Source organism: Elaeis guineensis, chromosome 5 (genome assembly GCF_000442705.2).
Source record: "Elaeis guineensis isolate ETL-2024a chromosome 5, EG11, whole genome shotgun sequence".
Taxonomy (NCBI): domain Eukaryota; kingdom Viridiplantae; phylum Streptophyta; class Magnoliopsida; order Arecales; family Arecaceae; genus Elaeis; species Elaeis guineensis.
The window spans coordinates 30564147-30570014 of record NC_025997.2 but is presented as its reverse complement, the minus strand read 5'-3'; positions in this window follow the sequence as shown (position 1 = coordinate 30570014).

Below are 5868 nucleotides of genomic sequence, written 5' to 3'. Positions count from 1 at the left end.
TTATTTCTACTAGGGATGTATATCAAATGAGTGGGTTGGCTATAGGTTATCTTGCGCTTAGCTCGGTTACTAGATAACTGACCCAAACTCGGTCTGGACTATATTCAGCCTAGCATATACAAGTCTAGCTACGTGCAGCCCAAGGGCCGAAACATATGCAAGCTTTGTTGAAATCAGGCTAGCTCTTGTTAGCCTAGAAGGGCTAAAGTAAATCCAGATCCTCCAACACATCCCATAATCCAGTTCATCCTGCTTCTTGGCATCTGAAAAGGACGAAGAAAAGGAAGAGAAGCCAAACAGCTTAATTAGTAAGATTCATTTACACTTTTAATTAAATGCATATACATAAACTTGGCTACACTTAAGTGCATTTCCACTTAGATCTGATTAGATCTACATTTGACGATAGAGATTCCACATCAATGATCAAAATCATAGGACATGATTTACTATCTCTGACTTACTTATACAAAATAGATCATTTGATTTGGAAACTCTAAGCCTAGGAATCAAAATAGTCAAAATTAAAATATTTAAATAATACAAAAAATATATTTTTTTGATTATTTGATTCATAAGCTATAGATCTCCAGATCATATAACTTTAGGTATGTAAGTAATTTAGAGATAGTAGATTATGTCTATTAGCTTAGTTTGTGGAATCTCCGTTATTCGATCTAGTCTTATTTAGACCTGATGAGTGGAGATCACTTGAGTTTAGTCAAGTCTATCTCCCTTTATATATAACAAGAAAAGAATATTTAGTTAAGTACCACATATCATCGTAAACTATAATAGAAACTTAATTTAGAAAATCTTCAGGATAAATTCTACAACCGATATGTAAACATTTGTTTGCCATCATTTCCTCTTTTATTTTTATAACAGAAATATAGAATCAATGCAAAAAAAATTATTTGGTTGCCCTATTTTTATTTTATTTTCAAATTAACTTTCATTACTTATCGAAAAAGTGGAAGCAAAAATTTTTCACTTCCACTTTTTCTAGAAGTGACTTTTTAGATTGAGTGTTCTAACTCCCCCAAACTCTTATGAATTTCAACCTCCTTGCCAGCGCTCTACCCTCAACCTCTCCCTAGCCAATGATAGAATTGTCCAAGTCTAAGAAGGTGGTTCTTTGCGGAGGAGACTGAAATGGTGTCTATAGCAATTCAAGTGCGCCCTACGGCTATGAATGAGTTGGGTGAGGGCCATGACACAAATGGGCTCAGTGGCAATAGGCAGAGGAGGAGGAGAAGTGAGGTTGCCTCCGTGGAGGAGTGAAAATGATTATCCACCCTCTAGAGTTCCTCCACCATCTAAAACCCTCTAAATTCAATCATGCATATATATGAATGCCACAAGTGGTAGCATTGGCAGCTCAACATCTTGGAAGCAGAGCTCCTCTTGCACCCCTCCGTGCCTCATATATTAGTTTGTGATCACCTATGCTGCCTCCTCTGACATCCTCAAGATTGCCAGCCCCACCCTCAACTGCTCCATAATCTAATCTCCCACTCTCCTACCTCCACAGTGAGGCCGACCCCTCTACCAGCAACCTCATGTTCAATGGCAGGTCCAGAAATTTTATTTTGTAGGATCAACATAAATGAAGGATAAATAATAAGAATACTGATAACTAAATATAGTGTTGTCTATTTCTATATCAACCAAAACACATAAAAATTCTTTATTTTATAATTGTTCTCTATGACTTTTCATATTTTGAAAATGATGCATGATAACATCATTAATGATACCACCAAATACATCTCTCTATATATGTCATCAAACAATCATTCATCAATTGTTCATACATGTGATAATGCACTTTAGTCTTTATGAAGTTCATTGTAGAAAAATGCTTTCCATAGTAGCAGTAGCAATTGGTAATATCAATGCTAATTTTAAAAGTAAATAAACCTATGGATATATATAATGCTTTTTTATTTCATCAACTTCTTCAAAAGATCACCAAATTTCTTTAATTCATAAAATCTTTCATCTTGATACATATCAACAATGAAGTTTTCAAGTCGATATTCAAGTACTAAGATCCATATGTGAAAACTCACCTAGATAAAATTGAGCCATTTAATCAACTTCTACTTGTCAAAAGAATAGAATGAGTCAACTGGATTCAAGCAAGCCATATAAAGAAGAATTCAGTATTTATCTCACTAAGATAATTATTAAGTTCCAGGAGTTGCATATCAATAACCGTATAAAAATCAACATGAATAGTATAATTTTTAATTTATGGAGATTTATGCTCGATTTATCTTGAGGAACATATATGTCATCCATGTTTCAGATCAAATTTTATTCTTGTTACAAATTCACAAATCACCCAAATGATGAGATTCTCACCTTTCTCCCTCATCACTTGTAATCATTGCCAAGCCACTCTTATAAGTGACATAGCATTTATAATTTTGTTCCTTCCTCTGCAAAGCCAATTTTAACTCATTGTAATCCCAATATAGTCTACATCAAGTGTAAGACAAAAGCAAATTGAAATGATTGTTAAGAATTAAGGAGCACCTGTGCTTGAACTCTTTGCTCAGGATGTAAGCCATTAGTTGCAATAGTTTCAAATACATCTATAATAGAAGAGAACATAACTATTAAATTTAAAAGTTATTTATAGTGAGGTCCCTAACAAGTATCACCTTCCCTTTTAAAACTAATTCTTGATTCAAACCTCACCTACTTTGAAGTTCACTATTACTCAAGACTTCTTTAACCTTTTTAGCTTATTTTTCTTGAAGCATATCTCTACGTTTGCAAGAAACTCCAACCACATTCAAAATATTATCAATTGTATTAAAATGCCAAACAACATCATCATGAATTTTGATGACCGCTACAAGAATCAATTGAAGTTGATGAGCAAAATAATGGATAGAATATGCTGATTCATTTTTGCTCATAATCAAAGTTTTAAAGCCATTGATCTTACTTTGTATATTACTAGCTCTATCATAGCCTTACCTATGTATTTTGTAAGAACTCAATGAATGTTCAGAAAGCAAAGAATCAATTGCTTACTTAAGAGATAAAGCAAAAGTATCAGTAACATATATAATGCCGATAAATCGCTCCCTGACAATCCCCCTTTTATCAACATAGCATAAAATAAAAGCCATTTGCTCTTTGTGTGATATATCATGTAACTCATCAATCAATATAGCACCAGTTGTTTCTTTTGTACAAGCATGCACAATATCTTTTTGAATCGATGGGGCAATTATTTGTTGATTTTTTTTGGAACATTTTGCAACACAATACTTCACATATTTTCATTTTGATTAGCAAGTCATTATAACTGTTCAAGAAAATTCTCTCTATTACTTGAAAATTCATGCTCATCATATCCACGAAATGGCAATCCTTAGCACATAAGGCATCTCAAGCAATGAATTGATGCATTTAAATAAGTTTGATACTCACTCTTAGCTTGCTTAAATTGCTTATTAAGAGTAGTTTGTATAGATTATTTTGCTTCATTAGATTTTCACATTTTTTGATGGCTTGGCTATGGGTACTATTGCATCCACCAATAAGCATATCAAATCTCTCTTTTTTATTCCAAGCTTTAAACACCCCACTAACAAAAGTGTCACCCCTTAGCATATTTTCCAACACCATTCTTGAATAAGTAACAACATAAGCAAAATACTGCTCCTCTTTTATATTGTATCCTAACTAATTGCCATATTGATCAAACCAAGAAGAATTAAATTTGTGCAACATACCTCCACTATTTCTTTGGGAAAATCATGGTCGTGAGGTTGACAAGGGCCTTTTAGTAGGTATGCTTTCCTCAATTTATCTTGATTATTTGGATAATAATCTAAAACTCTTTTTTCTGCTTTTGGGGTTAGTTAGAAGAGGATTAAGATCAATTTGACTTCTCTTAGAAGATTGGTGTGGGCTGTCAATAAAACTACTTCTAATTTTACTTTGACTTTGACTTTCACGTCTGTTAGATGTATGTCCTAGAAGCCAATCAGGTCGACACATATATTTATTCTAGGATATAATTTTATATTCAATTTTTTATTATTTATAAAATTAAAATTTTTATTTTCATTCATATTGTGTATATGTCCATCAATCATCTAAAGAATTAATAAGATGATGACATCTATTCTCAAAAGTTGAGAATTTGAGGCATGTGTCATTGATGATTAATTTTTAAATACTCTCAATCAATGGATCATCATGGGGCAATGATTGATCTGATGAGAATGTTGCATGGATCGCTTTCTTTTTAGGATAGAAAAGTCTCGAGTATATAGTATAGAGATATTGGAGCGAGAGTACAGGTGGTTGTTAGTGAATAAGGATATCGAGTGTGATCAATATGAGAAGTCATTTGATTGTTTACTCACTCATTAGTGACTTACTCAATACTATAGTAATATGACTAGTCTTTTGACCTGTAGTACCTCGGCTATTCACAATAGGATTACTGTAGTTTGACTATACATACACTTGATTCCTAGCCATATGGATTATTGCGGTATATGTTACCTGTAATAGGTTCATTATAGGAACAGAGTGTAGACCTATATATAATCTATCACCCCGAGTAGATAAGAAAGTTAATCCTATATAATTTATGAGATCGAGTTTAGAAGATCTTAATTAGGGCAATATGCATAGTGAAAAAGGGTTTCCAGCATTTCATATTAAATATTTGAGTCGAATAAATTTGACATATGACAGATGAGGGACTTTGACAAAAAATTTTATAACCTCCATTTAGTCAGAACTCATGATAGAAGGACTGTATCACTCGTTAATTGCACCTAAAATTTCATTCCATTCTATTCTACTGGAATGCCACTACATGCTGTGAGGTATTATTGATGGATTATGGGACTCATGAGAATTACTTGATGGTTGATAATTCTTATTAAAATGAGTTAAAATTGTTCCATCCATTGAAAAGAGTTTCAATGATATTGAGGATGGAGATCATAATATATCTCACTATCAGATAGAATAGAATCTATGGGATCACACTCATAAGAGGTTATGTCTAATTAGATGGTTGGATTTAAGTTGACATGTCAAAAGTTGATAAGTCAAAAGTTTGATAAGTCAAAGAGTTGATACTATCAAACCTCAAAAGTAGTAGGACTCTTAACAAAATTTGAACGATCCAAGGCTGATCCATCAAAGTTGGATCCGTCAATGTGATTGGCACTCAGAAGGACTCCTTATGCCCATGATGCCTCCCTTGTGATTGTGCGCCACTTTTCTCACACCAAATAAATTCCTCATGCCCAAGAATTAGACATGCTAAAGGGATAAATGCCCAAAGAGTTTGGGCATTCCAAGAGTCCTTCTTGCACAAGTCTTGGACTGGTCAAAGGGTTTGACATGTCAAAGACTTAATGCATTAGGACTATAATGTGAAGGAGTTCATGGTACCTATAAAAGGGATAAGATCTCATGCCTCTCTTTTAGAGAAATAGATAACTCACACCCCACATCTCACGTCCCTTTGGTCTCACGGTCCCATCTTGCATCCAATTTGTTGGACGTCCCATCTCACGCCCAAGTTGTTGGAATGCCTCATCCAATTTTTGCATTAAAGGTTTCACACCCAAAGGTGGGTGCATGCCAAAAGGAAAAAGAGAGAGAGGGATTGTTGGATTTTCTTAAGAAAAAAATCAAGAAAGATTGAGGAAAGGATCTTGATCCATTTCTATGTGAAGTACGATCTACAAAGAGAAAAGATTGAAATCTTTAAGAAAGATTTTCAGCAATAAAGAAAAAAATCCATCATCAAAAGAAGGATCTCTATAAGGGAGCTAGCACCCTAATGAGATCAGACACTCTTGATCAGATCAA